This window comes from Neovison vison, chromosome 2, assembly GCF_020171115.1.
Source record: "Neovison vison isolate M4711 chromosome 2, ASM_NN_V1, whole genome shotgun sequence".
NCBI lineage: Eukaryota > Metazoa > Chordata > Mammalia > Carnivora > Mustelidae > Neogale > Neogale vison.
This window is the reverse complement of record NC_058092.1, coordinates 64,937,536-64,957,649: the sequence shown is the minus strand read 5'-3', so window position 1 is coordinate 64,957,649 and position 20,114 is coordinate 64,937,536. Positions and strand designations below refer to the sequence as shown.

General features: G+C 34.8%; 1 protein-coding gene across 1 annotated transcript in view; it reads left to right on the top strand.

The window, feature by feature from the left end:
- Positions 1 to 20,114, top strand: part of PIGK (phosphatidylinositol glycan anchor biosynthesis class K) — a 132,671-nt gene that overhangs the window by 10,001 nt on the left and 102,556 nt on the right. The gene's annotated exons all lie outside the window — the stretch shown is intronic.

Sequence of the window (20,114 nt, the reverse complement as noted above, 5' to 3'; positions counted from 1 at the left end):
TCTCTAGCTCTTAATTTAGAGTCCTTGGTGGAAATGTCATACTGGCAGAGCATAGATTAAAGTGTCTGTGTTCATGCTGAAAGGGTGACAGGAAGAATGACTATGGCATTTTTAGCTTCTATAAATGGGGGTGGTTTCTGCCTTCTATGAAGACTCATAAAGTGGGATATTTCCTAATTACATGAGGGAGTTCAGGTACTAGGCAAAAAATCCCCACGCCTCCAGCCAGATACATGTTCTCCACATTTGGTTTGTCAGATATGATAGAGCTGTTTTTGCTACTACCAACATAGTTATAGAAGAAACTGCACTCAGTTCAGTTATTTAGGTTTGATTTATTTAGTCCTGTGCTCCTCTCCTCTTTTGAGGCAGAGTGGAAAGAGCTTTGCAACCAGATCTGAGTTTGAAACCTGGGTTAGTGGTGATTTCATCATGCTAAGCCCGTTTCCTTGGCTGTTACGTGGTCATAATAGTATCCTCATTGCAGGATTCAGATCCTTGCAATAGAAAGCAAGTAGAGATGTGTGTAATGTGCTGCAGGAGCAGAAAGGAAGCAGTGAATGACGCAGAAAACAAAGATATATTACATTCTATGTAAATAGATAATTTTAGTCTGAGAAGCTGACAGGAACTCTAATTTAATTCCTGAATTTCATCTGGAAATTAAGGCAACTTGATAATATTACCATTTTAAAAAGTATATTAAATTAAGTCTGAGAAAGAATGGTTTGCTATATCAAGTTTACAGGTATTATTCTTGTAATTAGCCAATTATTATAATTTATCATTGGTTCTCCTCTAATAGGGCTATGTGGTTAGTCCTTTGGCTTTTAACTGCTGTTGCTTCTGTACCCTATGTGTTCCTCCAGGGACTTACTCTGCATAGTTTGACAATAGTTTTCACTTTAGTAAGTGAATCTTTCTTGGGTCTATAGGTTATTATGATATGTTTAAACGGTCTAAATAAGATTTAGAGGAACTTTTAAAAAATAGAATATAACCATAGGATGTATTTTTATATATTACAATTGGTAGGTTTGCCCCTAGGTTCTGAAAAATGTTCTTTAAAAACTTATTCCTGTTTCACATGATTGCCTGTCTACCTCTCTTTTATGACGTCTTTTTTGGGGAATGAATTGGGGATTTAAGCCATCTGTTTTTTTATAAACAGAGATTAATATACAAGATTCAATTTGGCTTTTAGCCTGTTTATGGTGAATATTCCTTTTACTGGTGACTTGTTTTACTTTACTTCTTCCTGGAATTAAGTATAAAGATATCTCTAACTAAATTCCTAGGAAGTAGCAAATTATTATAAAATAAGAGTTTGGAAACTTAAAATCATTAAGAACAGTTTTTAGTTTTAAAGCCTGAATTTCAAAATACAGTTTGAATTTATGTTTATACATTATGGAACATTTTTAAGTTAAAAATATTATAACTTTTGTTCATATTCTAGGTATGTGTGCTGAGAGAAATGATTATTACATTTAATAAAAATGATGAGTAGAGCTCTGTTTTGTTTTTATTTTTTAATTTGCTTGTTTTTCAAGGGAGCATTTTACCTTTGTCTTGAGATGCAAAGATTTGCATTTAATTTTCCCGAATACTTGATAAGAAATGAGTTCATGTCACAAATCATTTGTTGAAGTACATGACACAAGTGATTGCCTTTTATTTTGGAAGTTCACATCAATTCCATAGGTCCTGTTTGAAATGTCACTACTCTTGTTCTGATTTCTCTCTGATTTTCTCTCTGTATTTCACACATTCTGACCATACTGAGCCATTCTTTGTGCCTGGAATGTTTGTCTGTATTTCTGGCTCACTTCTACCAAAACCTGGCTGTGATTCCAAATCTCTTGTGGTTAAAAATATAGATTTCTTGGCTCCACCTCTGGTGATTTAATATTTAACTTTTAAGCAATGCCTAGACATTAGCTCTAGATGTGGTTCTGATGCACAATCAAATTTAGGAAGCACAGCTTTAATTTATACCTGACCTTCCAAATTTACTTAATACTTCTTTAAAAACGCCCTTCCAGACCCCTTTCTTTGCTTCTGTGGTATCCTGCATATATTCTGATTATAACATGATTATATGAATTATAGGATGTCTCCCTCATTAGATTATAAACTCTTTGAAAGGAGTGGATTATATTTTATTTCATTTTGTACTTAGCATCTAGCACCTACATATAATAGTTTCTCAGTAGGCATTGGATAAATAAGTGACTTGGAAATACTTTGTCAGGTAGGCAAAGCAAACACAAGTTTGTTCTTTAAAAATAAAAACACTTGGGTTGCCTGGGTGGCTCAGTTTGTTAAGCATCTGCTTTCCACTGAGGTCATGATCTTTTGGGATTGAGCCCCATATTGGCTCCCTGCTCAGTGGGGAGACTGCTTCTCCCTTTCCCTCTGCTTCTGTCCGTAGCTTGTACTCCTCTCTCAAATAAGTAAATAAAATCTTTAAAAAATAATAAAAATAAAAATACTTCTCTTTCCTAAATTGTGTTAGTTTTTAGTAAATGTTCATATGGTATAAAAGACTATTAATAAATAGTTTGTCAGGACTTTATAATAGTATTTGAAAATGTTGACTCGGGGAAGGGATTTTAGTGCTTATGGGGGAAAATAAAGAGACATATTATTATTGTTTTTATACCTAAGTTACATGGAGGACAGGTGTCTCATACTTTGCCAATGCTTTCTGTAACCTTACCCACCCTCAGGTACTTCTTAAAAATTTGCCTGGTTTTAATTCTTTAAACATTTCATTTTTTCAGGAATTTTTCTGCCCTTAAATAATTGTTTTGAACTAGATCACTGTTTTGCTATCTCCAATATGCTTAAGATGCTAAAGATGAGGGAAACAAAAGGCATTAAGCAGAGGTTAGGCCCCAAAATTGGTATGTGAAACAAAAATTGAGCCAAAATTATTATTATTATTTTTTTTAAGATTTTACTTATTTATTTGACAGAGAGAGAGATCACAAATAGGCAGAGAGGCAGGCAGAGAGAGGGCGGGAAGCAGGCTCCCTGCTGAACAGAGAGCCAGACAAAGGGCTCAATCCCAGGACCCTGAGATCATGACCTGAGCCAAAGGCAGAGGCTTAAAAGCCCTCTGAGCCACCCAGGGGCCCTGAGCCAAAATCTTTCTTGAGAGTTCCTCAAATCGCACATAAAATACAATGTAGTATTGTTTTCCATTAAGCCTAACGTTTCCTCTAGTGCTAGAGCAGATTACTGTTTTCTTTTTCTTTGGTGGAGAGCTTGATGAAGTGGTTTGCTTGGGACTAGGGAATATGTTATGTGAAAGTACATCTCCAGAGTAGAATTAGATGCTCATGCTGTAAGAGGCATACAGGGATTAGTACTGACTGAGAGGATATAGAATCATAGTTCCCACCTCATGTTTACTTTGGAGAATAAAGGCATTGTATTTTGGGGTGGGTGAAATTGACCCCCTACTGAGTGCATTAAGATTAACTTTATGGAGTTAAATGTGTACATAATTTTTCTTAAAATATGATTTAGCTGTACTACGAGTTGGGTGGATGTGAGTTTTTGTTATGATCCTGTTTGATAAACTATTTCTATAGTTAAACCTAAGAGCAGCGTTTCTGACTCCATTTTTCCTCCTTACTCTATATTTTAATCATTATGTAAGATTAATATTCCTATTTTAAACCTTTTTCTTCATCTCCCCTTATTCATAAACTCTTAGTTTATGCAAATAAAGTTCAAGTCCTCTATGCTAGTATTCAGTCTGGTTCCAGATCTGACATTCTGATAATTTAATTTCAAGCCCTTTGCTCTAGCCACTTCCTTCTTGTAAGTTCCTCTTTTGGCCTCTGTCATTACCTTACACTGGTCATTCCACCCATAGTTCCTTTCTTCCTCCCTCTTTCTAGTTTTCCTATGCCCAGATTTAATTTATACACTCCCTAGAGCTTTCTTGGTCCTTGCATAAATATTTTATTTATAATTTTGTCATGCGACTTTTTTTGTATATACTGATCTTATTTCTTCGATGCTGGTTCTCATACTATGTTTGTAATCCTCACAGTACTTTCTTTAGTATATTGTATAGAGTTGAATGAATGAATGAATGAATAGTTTGCTGAAAACTACTAGCCAAGTAGAACCTGATTGGTCTAGGCTAGAAAGGAAATATTTATAAATACTGTTTATTTATATTCCCTTTATTTATTTTTTTAAAGTTTTTTTTTTTTAAAGTAATCTCTATACCCAATGTGAGGCTTGAGCTCACAACTCCAAGATCAAGGGTTGCACACTACTAACTGAGCTAGCCAGATGCCCCTTTTATCTCCTTTAAATCTTATTTCTCAAACTTCATTGAGCTAAAAGTGCTCTGCAGTTAATTTTATAAACTATCCCTAACTCATACTTTGGGAGTCCATTGGTGGGGTGATCTCACCAAGGAACTTTAAATTCATTAATTTCTATCAGATAATCTATAAAAGTCTTGCTCAAGATAAATAAACTTCAACTTTACTTATTCCCTACCTTTCCACTATTTAAGTTCCCTTGGTCTGGGCTTTTTTTGGGGGTCCCATGTCCCTTTTTACTTCTTTTTAAAATAATAAATATTAGAATTAAGAATGTGAATTCTTGTATCTGTAACCTAAGAAAAAAAATCATGGATTGCCTCTTGTTGTTGGTTTTTTTTTTTTTAATTTTTATTTATTTATTTGACAGATCACAAGTAGGCAGAGAGGCAGGCAGAGAGAGAGGAGGAAGCAGGCTCCCCACTGAGCAGAGAGCCCGATGCGGGGCTTGATCCCAGGATCCTGGGATCATGACCCAAGCCAAAGGCAGAGGCTTTAACCCACTGAGCCAGTCCTGTTGGCAGTATAACTTTTGACCATTGTTTTTTAAGCTGCGGTGATTTAGATCTTGTACAACAGAGGGCATTTTCTAAAATGGAGCATTAATAAGATATTTCAGAGAACTTTTTTACTCACTAAAATAATATGGAGAAGGGGATGATTTTTATGGTTCTTTGAAAATAGTTGTGGTTTTCTCTCTAGTAAGGTCAGACAAAATGGGCTCCTATTTCTGGCTTCATTCTCCACACTCCTTACAACACATTCACCATTCACAATAATTCAGATACTATGTAAGGATTTTCTAATGGCTTATTTCATTACTCCTTGAGGCCTTTATGAGAGATTGTTTTTTGTATTACATTTTAAAAATAGTTATTCAGTAAAAAAAATTAGGAAAGGAAGAAATATTATAGGTAATTGCAAATAATAAAAATAGATAAATCACATAAAACATGTACAGGGGTTAAAGCACAAAAGCAATAAAATCTATCTATAAAAATCAGTCAAGGGATTCACAAAATGAAAGGATGTAAAGTATGGGCTCATATATATAAAATGAGGGGAGAGGAAGTAAAAATTTAGTGCTTCTAGGATGAGTTCAAACTTAAGCAACTATCAACTTAATATAAACTACTATAGGCATAGGATGTTATTTAAAAACCTAATGGTGATCACAAATCAAGAACCTGTGATAGACATACAAAATATAAAGAGAAAGGAATTCAAAAATATCACTAAAGAAAGCTATCAAACCATAGGGGAAGAGAAAAAGAGAAGAAAGGAACAGAGAAGAATTACCAAAACAACCATAAAACAAGGAACAAAATGCCAATAAGGATATACTTATCAATAATTATTTTTAATGTAAATGGATTAAATGCTCCAATCAAAAGACATAGGGTGACTGGATAAAAAACAAGACCCATTTATGTACTGTCGACAGGTAACACACTTCAGACCTAAAGACAAATGCAGATTGAAAGTGATAGCATAGGGAAACATTTATCACAAGTGGAAGTGAACAGAAAGCTGGGGTAGCAGTACTTTTATTGGACAAAATAAACTTTAAAACAAAGACTGTAACAAGAGACAAAGAAGGACACTACCTAATGATAAGGGGAACAATTCCACAAGATACAACAGTTTTAAGTGTTTATGGACACAAGAGGGGAGCACCAAAATACAGAAGGCAACTATTAACAGAGATAATGGAAGATATCAATAGTAGTCCAATAATAATGGGGACCTTAATACCCTACTTACATCAGTGGATAGATCACCCAGATGGAAAATCAACAAGGCAACAAGTGGCTTTGAGTGACAAATTGGACCACATGGATCTAACATACATTCAGGACATTTCATCCCAAAACATCAGAGTACACATTTTTTTCACATGCACATGAAACATCCTCCACAATACATCATATATTAGGGCACAATACCGTCTCAGCAAATTCAAAAAGATTGAAATCATATCATGCATCTTTTCCATCCACAGTGGTTTTATATTCTAGTTTTATAACCAGAAATGAATCACAAAAAGAAGACAAATGGATGGAGGCTTTTAACTTGCTACTTAACAAGGAATGGGCCAACCAAGAAATCAAAGATGAAATTAAAAAAATATGTGGAGACAAATGAAAATGAAAACACAATAGTTCAAAATCTTTAGGATGATACACAAGTTATTCTAAGAGGGACGTTAGCAGTAATATAGGTCTACATCAACAAACAAGAAAAATCTCAAACAACCTAACATTATAACTAAAGGACCTAGAAAAAGGAGAAACAAATCCCTAAACCAGTAGAAGGAAGAAAATAATAAAGATTAGAGCAGAAATAAATGATGGAGACTAAAAACAAAACAAAACAACAATAGAACAGAAATGAAACCAGGACCTGTTTTTTTTTTTTTTTAAGATTTTATTAGGAGCTGGTTTTTGAAAAGTTCACAAAATTAACAAATATTTAGCCAGACTTATAAAAAAAGGATTGGGGGGGTACTCATATAAAATCAGAAGTGAAGGAGGAAAAATAACCAGCATCACAGGGGTGCCTTGCTCTCTCTGTCATGTGACTCTTGATCTTAGGGTTATGAGTTCAAACCCCACACTGGGTGTGGAGAGTACTTAAAAAAAATTAAAAAATAAAAAACAATTAACACCACAGAAATACAAAGGATTATAAGAGAAAATTATGAAAAGTTATATGGCAACAAATTGGACAACCTAAAAGAAATTGATAAATTCCTAGCTATATGTATCTGCCAAAATTGAATCAGGAAGAAATAAAAATATTGAACAGTCAGATTACTAGCAATGAAGTTAAATCAGTAATCAAAAAACTCCCAAGAAACAAAAGTCCAGGACCAGATGGCTGCACAGGTGAATTCTGTCAAACACTTAAAGAGGCACATGACTGGCTCAGTTGGAGTGTGCAACTCTTGATATTGGGGTTATGGGTTCAAGCCTCAAGTTGGGTGTAGATATTACTTAAAAATGAAGACTTTAGCAAAAATAAAAAGCTAATATGTATTCTCCTCAACTTTTTCCAAAAAGTAGAAGGGAAAGTAAAGCTGCCAAATTCATTCTATGAGATCAGCATTATCCTGATACCAAAACCAGATAAAGATACTACAAAAAAAGAAAACCATAGGCAATATCTCTGATGAACATAGATGCAAAAATTCTCAACAAAATGTCAGCAAACTGAATTCGATAATACATTAAAAAGTCATTCACCATGATCAGGTGGGATTTATTCCAGGGATGCAAGGGTGGTTAAATATTCACAAATCAATCAACGTGATAAATCATATTAACAGGAGAAAAGATAAAAACTATATAGTCATCTCAGTAGATGCAGAAAAGCATTTGACAAAGTACCACAGCCATTTATGATAAAAACTGTCAACAAAGCATATTTAGAGGGAACATACCTCAACATAATAAAGGCCATATATGAAAAACCAATGTCTAACATCATACTCATTGATGAAAAATCAAGCTTTTTCTCTAAGATCCTGGAACTATTGGACTACTATCGATATCTTCCAGGAACTTAGATATATTCCAGGAACAAGACAAATATGTCCACTTTTAGCACTTTTATTCAACCCAGAACTGGAAGGAAGACCTAGCGATAGCAATCAGATAAGAAAAAGAAGTCAACGGCATCCAGATTGGTAAGGAAGAAGTAAGCCTTTAACTATTTGCAGATGACATGATACTATACATACAAACCTGAAAGACTCCAACAAAAAACTGCTAACACGGGTAAATAAATTTAGTAAAATTGCAGGATACAAAATCAATATACAGAAATTTTACAGTTCTATATACTAATAATGAAGTAGCAGAATGAGAAATTAAGAAAACAATCCCATTTACTATTGCACCAGAAAGAATAAAATGCCTAGGAATAAACAATCAAGGAAGTGAAAGAAAGACCTGTGCTCTGAAAACTATAAAATATTGATGAAAGAAATTGAAGGTGAGATACAAATAGATAGTTCATGCTCATAGATTGGGAGAACCAGTATTGTTAAAATGTCCATACTACCCAAAGCAATCTGCAGATAATGCAGCCTCTATCAAAATGCTGTTGGTGCATTTTTCACAAAAATAAAAAAAAAATCCTAACATTTAATATGGAACAATTGAAGATTCTGAATAGCCAAAGCAATATTGAAAAAGAACAAAACTGGAGGTGTCACAATTCCAGATTTTGAGATATACTGCAAAGTTTTAGTAGGGAAAACAGTATGGTACTGGCACAAAAATAGTCACATAGATCAGTGAAACAGCATTGGCAGCCCAGAACCAAACCCACGGTTATATGATCAACTAATCTGCAACAAAGGTGGCAAGAATATGCAATGGGAATAAGAGAGTCTATTCAACAAATTGTATTGGGAAAACTGGACAGCTGCATGAAAAGGAATGAAGTTGGACCACTTTCTTATGCCATACATAAAAATAAACTCAAAATGGTTTAGAGACCTAGATGTGAAACCATAAAGTTCCTAGAAGAAAACATAGGCAGTAATCTCTCTGACATCAACCATAGGACATTTTTGTATTTATACTTCCTTTGGCAAGGAAAACAAAAGCAAAATTAAACTGTTGAGACTATACCAAAATAAAAAGTTTTTGCACAGTGAGGGAAACCATCAACAAAACTACAAGGCAGCCTACTGAATGGGAGAAGATATTTGCAAATGATAAGGGGTTAATATAAAAATATATAAAGAACATACAACTCAACACATAAACACACAAAAATAATCCAATTTAAAAATGGGCGGAGGACATGAATGGACTTTTTTCCAAAGAAGACATATAGACAACCAACAGACACATGAAAAGAGGCTTGAATTCACTAATCATCAAGGAAATGCAAATCAAAACAACAATGAGATCTCACTTCACAGTTGTAACAGTGGCTAAAATAAAAAAATGGGAAATAACAAGTGTGGGGAGGGACATGGGTGGGAATGCAACCCACTGGTGGGAATGCAACCTGGTGCAGCCACTATGGAAGATGGTATGGAGGTTCCTTGCAAAACTAAAAATAGAACTACCATATGCTCTAATAATTCCACTACTGGGTATTTACCCAAAGAAAGCGAAAACACTAATTCGAAAAGATATATGCACCTTGAGGTTCATTGCAGCCTTATTTACAATAGCTAAGATATAGCAGCAGCCCATGTGTCTATCTATAGATGAATGGATAAAGAAGTGGTAGATATATATAGGCAATGGAATATTACTCAGCCATCAGAAAAGAATGAAATTTTGCTGTTTGCAAGAACGTGGAAAGATCTTGAAGATATAATGTTAAGTGAAATGAATCAGAGAAAGACAAATGCCATATGATTTCACTCATATGTGGAATTTAAGAAACAAATGAACAAATAAAAAAAGAGATAAAATCCCAGACTCTGTTTACTAGAGGGGAGGCAAGTGGGGGCAATGGGTAAAATAGGTGAAGGGTATTAAACAGCACACTTACTGTGATGAGTGCTGAGTAATGTGTAGAATTGTTGAATCACTATATTGTGTAGCTGAAACTAATATAACACTGTATGTTAATTATACTTGAATAAAAAAGAAGAGACAAAAAATAGTTACTCAGAATGGTTAAATGACTTGCTTAAGGTCCACTAAAATTACCATTATGTATTAGAACCAGAATTTGAATTCAGATCTTTCAACTTTATGGCTGGAGCATTTCCATTATATCACAACTAACTCTTCCCTAAGAAACTGCAAAAAGAATATTTATGTAACATTTACAATTAGAGAATTCTTTTAATAATAACAATTTTATTCTTATTCCAGTCCTATAGAGGTTGGTATTATTATGCACACTGATAATTTAATACCTTATTAAATTAAAAGACCTATGTCTACATGTTGAATGTAGTACTGAGGTGTTATAAAAGTTTTAATTTAATAAATATAAGGAATGCCTCTCCTATTTCCTCATTTACTCATTTTTTGCACAGTTTCTAGTTGTCTTAGTTTTTATTATGTGATGTGTCACGTACTTTGTGCTTCTGTATATCGTCGTGCTTTGTAGCTATAATTCATGCTTCTGTACTTCAACAGCTTTGTAGCTGTTTATTCCCTGTCTCTGGTCTCTTTTCCCCTCCAACTCATCCTACACACAGCTGTTAGAATTCTTTCTCAGACACTGCTTTCATGTTTTCACTCCCACGATCAAGAACCTGCAGTGACTCTCTGTTGCCTTTCTGAAAAATCCAAAATGTTCATCCAGCCTTCAGTCTTACTGCTTTGTTAATTCCAATTTACTATGTTCATTTGTAGATTCATTATGGCACCTACTACATAATATTTAGTCACTCACATTTTTCTCTATATGTATTTATATATATATTTTTGAGCATTTATTACACTTAAAACACTTTAAATCCTCTGTGCTCTCCTTTCCTACCCATGTGTCTTTCTTTCCTTTGTGTTACTGTGTAGAACATCGTAGAGTACTCTGTACAGGGAGGTTACTGAGTGCTTTAAAAAAAAAACACATTGCAATTAATTTATACAATTTTATAAATAAGTATATGTTCAAAATTTTATTCTTGCTATTTTTATCCTATGATTTTGTCTAATTTTTATGTACAAAAGGACTGGAACTATAGTAATTGTGTTTTGTAAATAATTTGCAGTATATTGTAGTTATTGTCAAGGTATAATACTAACTCATAACTTTGTTCTGCTTCTTGCCTCCTGTCACTTTCCAATTTTTTTTCTTGTATATTCTGTAAAAATATAAATAATAGTGTTTGAATATATATTCTTAACAGTCTGTCATTTTATTCTTACCTTTGGCAGCTGATCTGTCTGCCACTCCACAGGATGTTCGGGTGAAGTGTATAATATCTTGAAGAGAGGAACATTTAGAATAGTTAAGTTGAAATGTGCTCTAAGGAGGAGAATAGTGACCAGGATAAAAGCAGCATTTAGGCCACTGGCATCGTGCTCTTATCTTTAAATAGTTATAAACCATTTGACAGACTAAGAAGACTGTGAAGGATTTTATGGAGCAAAGGGGTAATTTCTTTATTGATTTGTAGACATAGGAAGATTTTGGGATGCCAAAGAAGCAAGAGGTGCTTATTTATTTATTTATTTATTTATTTTTAAAGATTTTATTTATTTATTTGAGAGAGAGACAGTGAGAGAGAGCATGAGCAAGGAGAAGGTCAGAGGGAGAAGCAGACTCCCCATAGAGCTGGGAGCCTGATCTGGGACTTGATCCCTGGACTCCGGGATCATGACCTGAGCCGAAGGCAGTTTTTACCCAGCTGAGCCACCCAGGCGCCCGATGTGCTTATTTCTTAATACCATAATGTTTTTATTACTGAAACTAGATTCTTCTTCTTTTTTTTTTTAAGATTTGATTTATTTATTTGACAGAGAGAGATCACAAGTAGGCAGAGAGGCAGGCAGAGAGAGAGAGGAGGAAGCAGGCTCCCTGCTGAGCAGAGAGCCCGATGCGGGACTCAATCCCAGGACCCTGAGATCATGACCTGAGCCGAAGGCAGCGGCTTAACCCACTGAGCCACCCAGGCGCCCCCTGAAATTAGCTTCTTATCTGGTAACTTGATTTCCTTGACTTTGTTATTTTTTAGAATCGTCTTGGCTATTTTGGGGTCTTGTTTCTTCCATATTAAGTTTAGAATCAGCTTGCCAAATTCTTAAAAAACTCTGTTGGGATTTTGATTTGCATTGCAGTAAATTTTAGATGAACTTAGAATAGGCTTCTTTATGGCATTAAATCTTTATTTATATATAAGGTATATCTCCATGTAATTATGTGTTTAACAGCTTTCAACTAAGTTTTATCATTTTTAATTTTTCTCCATAAACATTTTTGGTAGAATTTTTAGTTGTCTTATTTTTTTGTTGTTGCTATTGTAAATGTACCATTTTAAAAAGCACTTTTCTTCTGTTGCACATACAGTTGGCTTTTGTATATTGTTCTGGCAACCTGCTGAACTGTATTAATTTTAATAATTTAACTATAAATTCTTTTTTTCGTAGCCATAAAATCTACAGTGACAGCTTTCTTTCAAATCTTTTTAGCATAAATTTTTAAAAAAGATTATTTATTTATTTTAGAGAGCGAGAGGGAACAGAGGAAGAGGGAGAAGCAGACTCCTTGCTAAGCAGGCAGCCCCACATGGGGCTCAATCCCAGGATCCTGGGATCATTTCCTGAGCTGAAGGTAGCTGCTTAACCAACTGAGCCACCCAGGTGTCCCAGCCATAAACTTCTTTTAGATCTTCAAAAGCTGGGGCACCTCGGTGGCTCAGTAGTTATGTTCCTTTTTTCGGCTCAGGTCATGATCTCAGGGTCCTGGGATTGAGCCCCACATTGGCTTGATCCTGCTTAGCGGGAAGCCTGCTGCTCCCTCTCACACTCCTCCTGCTTGTGTTCCCTCTCTCACTGTGTGTCTCTCTGTCACATAAATAAATAAAATCTTTTAAAAAATAAATAAGTAAATAAATTTTCAAAAGTTTTCATATTAGAAAATTTGAGGATAAAAATTAAAGACCTCAAAATTATTTTTTTCCAGAGAAACCTTTATTTTGTCCATGAAAAAAATGTGTTCCTGAGAGGTAATGTGATGTTTAAGGTTAACAACTGTTTGGTGGCAAACGTAACACTAGAATTCTGGTTATAGTGATTATATTATACTATGTTGTCCAATTCATCATTATTAATAAGTAAAATATTAAAAAGGAGAAGTGAAAGCAATTAATTAAAAATAAAGATAAATGTTGGGGGCGCCTGGGTGGCTCAGTGGGTTAAGCCGCTGCCTTCGGCTCAGGTCATGATCTCAGGGTCCTGGGATCGAGTCCCGCATCGGGCTCTCTGCTCAGCAGGGAGCCTGCTTCCCTCTCTCTCTCTGCCTGCCTCTCCATCTACTTGTGATTTCTCTCTGTCAAATAAATAAATAAAATCTTTAAAAAAAAATAAAGATAAATGTTGATATGCTTTATGAAGCTGATGTTTGCATGATAATATACTTAGTTTACTAATGTAAACAATAATCTAATAACCTTACCAAAATTATAATAGCTGATCTTCAGAGTTTTGTCTTGTAATAAGCTTTCTCTAGAGCTATTCATCTATTTCAATTTGAAGATAACTTAGAAAGTTATTTTTATTTTCACTTTGGTACCTCCAATAAAGTGAACCTACTGGTGGTGTACCTAGTATTTATATCAGAACATGCGATAACTTGATTTCGTGGATATTTATGATTACCTTGTTACATAGTCCTAGAGCACCTGGTGGCTCAGTTGGTTAAGTGTCTGGATCTTAATTTTGGCTGGGGTCATGACCTCAGGGTCATGGGATCAAGCCCTAAATCAGGCTCCATGTTCAGAAGGGAGTCTGCTCGAGGTTGTTTTCCCATTCCTCTCCTTCCCTTTCTGTTCCTCTTCCTGCTCATGTGTTTTCTCTCTCTCACTCTCTTTCTCTAAAATTAATAAATAAACAAATTTAAAAAAAATAGTCTTATTGGATGTTTGTTTTATAGTCAGTTATGTCAGTTTAAATTCAGGTGCTTCCAAGGATCGCGTAAATGTAAGGAAATCATAATTTATGTGGGAGGCAATTAGCAGAGTATTTGAGAGTACAGGCTGTTAGTAAAACACTCTTTGTAGATGATAGTAAATACAGAAGATCCCAAAGACTCCAACAAAACCCTGGTAGAGCTAATAAACAAATTCAGTAAAGATGCAGAATATAAAATCAGTGTACAAAAGTCTGTTGTTTCTGTATACTAATAGCAAACTATCAAAAGGGGAAATTAAGAAAATCCTGTTTACAGTTTTATCGAAAAATAATAAAGTACCTAGGAATTAATCACGGAGGTGAAAGACCTGTACACTGAAAACTATAAGGCATTAATGAAAAAAATTGAGGAACACAAATAAATGGAAAGATATTCTGTGCTAATGGATTAGAAGAAATAATATTGTTAAAATGACTGTACTATCCAAAGTAATCTACAAATTCAGTGCAGTCTGTATCAAAATTCCAGTGGCATTTTTCACAGACGAAAAAGCAGTCCTAAAATTTGTATGGAACCCCAAAAGACCCCAAATAGACAAAGCAATTCTGAGAAAGAAAAAAACGGTGGAGTCATGACACATTCTGATTTCAAACTATAGTACAAAGCTATAATACTCAAAAACGCTATGGTATTGGCATGGGAATATATGCAGCCCAGTGGAACAAAATTGAGAGCACTGGAATAAATCTGTACATATGTGGTCAGTTAATTTACAACAAAGAAGTGAAGAATATAAAATGGTGAAAGGAAGGTCTCTTTGATACATGATGTTAGGGAAACTGCAACGTGCAAAAGAACAAAACCGGACCACAACTTAAATTGTACACAGTCATCAACTCCAGATGGATTAAAAACTTGAAGGTAAGACCTGAAACCATAAAACATTGAGAAGAAAACATTGGCAGTAAATTCTGACATCAGTCTTGGTGATGATTTTTAAAATTTGATAAGAGAAGCAGAAATCAATAAGTGGGACTATATCAAACTAAAAAGCTTCTGTACATCAAAGGAAACCATCAACAAAATGAAAATGCAACCTACCAAATGGAAGAAAATATCTGTGAATCACATATCTGATAAGGGGTTATATATATAAATATATAAAGAACCTGTATAACTCAATAATAAAAAAAGAAATAATTCCAGTAGAAAACGGTCAGAGGATCTGAATAGACATTTTCCAGAGAAGATATGCTGGTGGCAAATAAGTATATGAAAAGGTTCTTAATATTACTAGTTATCAGGGAAATGCAAATCAAAACTGTACTATCACCTCCCACCTATTAGAATGGCTGTTACCAAAAAGATAAGAAATAACAAGTGTTGGTAAGGATATGGAAAAAGAACTCTCCTGCACTGTTCGTAGGAATGTAAAATTAGTACCTCCACTATGGAAAAAGATAAAGTTTCTCAGAAAGTTAAAAGTAGTACTAACATATGATCCAGCAATTATATTTCTGGGTATTTATCCAAATGAAAGGAAAACACTAACTCAAAAAGATATCTGCACCTTTGTGTTCATTGTAGTTTTATTTACAGTAGCTGAGACATAGAAACAACCTAAGTGTCTATGGGTGAATGGATGGATAAAGAAGATGTGGTATGTATACACAATGGAGTATTATTTAGCTACAGAAGAAGGAAATTCTGCTATTTGTGACAACATAGATGGACCTCTGGAGGTATTACCCTAAATGACATAAATGAGAGGAAAACAAATACTGTATGATCTCACTTATATGTGGAATCTTAAAAAAATTGAGCTCATAGATACAAGGAACATATCAGTGGTTGCCAGAGGCAGGGGGTAGGAGGTGGGCAAAATGGGTAAAAGTGGTCAAAAGGTGCAACTTCCAGGGTCACCTAGTTAGCTTGTCAGTTAAGCCATCTGACTCTTGATCTCAGCTCAGGTCTTGATCTCAGAGTCATTCAGGCTCTGCATTGGGTTCGACGTTGAGCATGGAGCCTACTTTAAAAATAAAAGTATAAACCTACAGTTATAAAATTGGTAAGTACTGGAGATTTAATGCACAGCGTGGTGAGGTTAAAAAAAAAAAAAAAAAAGTACAAACTCTAGAGTGAGGCCAGACTACAAAGTCTGATCTAAGTTCAGAAATAGGCAGGAAGGATGACTTACTTTGCTTTTGCTTCAGATAGCTACCAGACCAACGAAGAAGCAATGCAAAGTATATATGAGATAAGAATATGAGTAAGTGGCTACAGCTTTCCTCTACTTGTTTGTTACCATGGCGATCCTGAATTTGGTAGTTCGTGCAGCCTGCGAAGTGTGAGAAACCAGCCAGGTCAGAGGAATCCAGAACAGTCACCAGCAGAATGGCCATGTTGTCTGTCATTCAGAAGTTCTGCCTACTATCCAGGCAATTTCTTGCTGTGCCTGAAATTTCTGTTTACATGTTTTATTTCCTACTGTATCATCAGGCCTTACGCAAACCTGGGAAGGGCCTGTAAAAGTCCCTGGTAGTTTGTTGATTGTGGACAAACTATTTAATCTCTCTCAACCTTAGTGCCCTTTTTTATGAGATAGAAGAAGACCTATATGGGGTGAATTTTGGTGGTTCATCAGTTCAGCTGGGAGTAATTCCCAGCTCCCTTGCATCATTCCACAATTTCATGAATCAGCCTGTCATTTTTTTCTGAATATTGCATTGGCCTAGTATCAACTGACTTGGCATTAATTTAATGATCCTCAATACTAGTTTTACTCTGACAGTCTTCATTAACATAAGAAAGGTCATAAAAGGGTACAGGTTTGTAATTTGAGCCATTTTGAGTTCCGAGGTGCCTATACAAACCAGGCAGGTGTAATATGCCTCTTAGTAAGAAAAGGAGAAAGAAGCAGATGCTTGTAGAAGAGCTGAGTCACTTGAGTGGCAAAACACTGGGATCTATAACTTTTCACAGGTTTTTATTATTGCAGTCTCAAATTACTATCTGGTCTCTGTAAGGCTTTATTCTTGAATTTTCATTGAATTATATGCCATGCTAATAATTCATCTTCCTTCTTTGAACTAGTTTTAGTGATTCATTACAAATAAGAGAGCCTAACTAGAGTACATATTAGGGTGTGGATAAAGGATTTATAACAAAGCCCTTTTCTAATATAAAAAAAATTGACTTTTGTTCACTTTGTAACTCTATTCTGTTGGATATAAAATGTTGGACATTGCTTTTGGTAAAATTGATTAGATAACTGTAAGTGGACCGGGATAAATCAGTCAATCAATGAAGCAATCACAAGTACTTGAGAAGGCCATACCTTTGGGCTTTTCTGAGTGGGAGGAGTTTTCTAACTAGGTTTGTTCCTTGGAGGGACCCTGAAAAGTATGTCTATGGAGGTATTGCATAAGATGTTAACTCTAGCTGGGTGTGAGGTTTCTAAGCCAAAGTGGATATTCTGCCCACCCGTATAAGTCTCACTACCTCATCCTTGAGTTACTATCTGAGGCACCAAAAAGAATAGCTTGGGAGGATCACATACACATATACACTTGTGCCATGCTGTTAGCTACAGCCTCTTAGACTTGAAAGAGAAAGTCCTGGACAGTTACGTATATTGCCATAGATTGTCGTGAGGGTACTGTCATGGAAGAGGAATGTCTAGCAGTTTTAATATTTTGCTGCTGTCACAAATAGCCACAAATTTAATGGCTTAAAATAATGCACACTAGTTTTGGACATCAGAAGTCCAAAATGTGTCATCAGATCTGTGTTCCTTCTTAAAGCTCTAGGGGAAAATTTGTTTCCTTATATTTTCCAGCTTCTAGAGGGTGCTTGTTTTCCTTGGCTCATGGCCCTGTTCTCCATTTTGAAAGCCATCAGCATAATATCTTTAGTGACGGGTTCTGTTGTCTGTTTCTGCTGTCACATTACCTTTGCTGACTCTGATTCTCTTACCTCTCTCTTATAAGGATCCCAGTGATTACATGGGTTTACCCGGATACTTCAGGGTAACCTCCCCATCTCAAGATCCCTAACTTAATCACATCTGCAAAGTTGCTTTTATCTTTAAAGTTAGTGTAGTCACAGTTTCTGGGGATTAGGACATGGGTATCTTTTAGGGCCATCTTTTAAGTCTACCTGCTTTACTGGCAAATGTTTCCTGTTCTTTCTTCTTCTAACTGAATTTGATGCCCAGTGTGGTCATCTTGAATGTCCAATGGATCCTATCAAGAAGACAAGTGGTGTGATAGATAGGAGTGTTTGGAAAACTGGAAAAGTGAGGAATCATGAAACCCAAGAAGAGCTAGCCAAGAAAATAATGCCATGTAAGAGGTGCACTCAGTTCCTAATGAGTTAGATGAGTAGAATTAGGATTATAATAGTTTGAAGAGTTAATGGGAAGCAAGGAAATAGGAAAAGTGACTGGAGGATGTTGACTGGGAATGAAGGAGAAAGGGAGCATAGACTGAGGGGTCTTAGAACTGAGACAAATTTTTGATTTTGAGACAGAAGGAACTTATATAGGTTAGGGGAAGTTGCCAAAAGAAGGGAAACGTAGAAACTGGAAGAGAGGGAATAAAATTAATTTGGGGTTTTAATGTATCTTTATTGACCCTTCCATTTATTACACTGATGTTTTCTAAAGTAGATTGAAAAATTTGGGGGAACCAATAAAATGCCTGATGCATTTGAGGTTGTATGACTGAGGGTACTAGGTTGGTCTGAGAAATAGGGAGGAAGGCAACTGGTGGGGGTTGGGGTGGAATATGCACTAATTTAATCTACTTCTTTTCTCCTTCTTACCTTTTTCCCTTTTCCAACCAATAAATATATGTTGAGAGTTTGTGATGTTTAGAATACACCTGCTAGTTTGTATGATTTAAACTGAAGTGGGGATAGAGGAAGAGAAAGGTGTAGAAGAGTAAACTGTGGCCTCCAAGAAAAAATGTTAAGTGTTTGGGTGGTAGCAATGGGAGTGACCACAAAATAAGTCATACTGAACTTGACATTTCACCATGGAAAGTGATGGTAATAATAAGTATTTCTAAGAAAGTTCTGAGTATTCTAATGGAGAATTGATTAAAAAAAAGTAATTCTCTGTCACGTTATATCTGACTCTGAAGTGTTAAAAAGGTAAGTGAAATTAACATTTGTGGACATAATTTGATTTATTTGGAGAAAAGATATCTCACATATTTTTATATTAGTTTCTAAGGATTTGACCTGAGCATAAGCAGGAGGTTACTCAATTCAGTAAAAAGTATCCTGACATTAAATCTTTAACGCCCATCTGTTAACTTTCATTTAACATTATATCCATGCCCAAAGCTTCCAATCTTGAAATTCAGTTGTTATTTTAGAAAGTAAAACCCTTATTAATCAGAACTTAATTTACCTAAAATGTCAGTTTTTCTCCTCTGTATTAGATGCAAAGGACAATCAAATAATACCTTAATAGGGATTTTGTTCTAACAAATATATTTTAGGTTTTATCCTGGCCAAATAAAATCCAACTTAATTTCCTGCATTTCATTGAATTCTGTTTATAATGTTACATGTGATAAAATAGATATTCAAATATTAGCTTTTGTATACAAATAAGATTTTTGTTTAGTAGATTGTTCTTAGGAAAGTAGTTTAGATATTGTCTTTTTTTTTTTTTTTTTTTTTTTTGCATTTCACTATTTATTTAGATGTTTAGCTTCCACACTGGGTTTTTACAAGCTGGTGAACTCTGACAAACTATTTCTCTCATGGACCTGTAACTACACATTACAAGATAACATAAGTATGTGGTTGAACTAACATTAATACACATCGCATACTTTAATAAAAATACAACTGGTAAACAGTTTCAAATAGGTATGGAAAAATAATAAGAATTTTATGATTAAGAATTATTATAGCTACAATAATAAATCATCTCTACCTTTAAAAAATGTTTACTAAATTAAAGAACATATTCTACATATTCTGCATAAGACAAAGATAGTATCATACTAGAAATATTGAATAACTTTCTCTTATTCCTTTTTAGGTTTTCTCTGTTAAGTTGCACCCAAGAATGCAACCATTAAATTAACTAGAAGGCTTTTTTGCCTGGAGGCATTAAAGGTGTGCTTCTGTGCAATGCAGATTTTTAAGATAGAGGTTTTCCATAACAGTACAAATAGTACATAACAG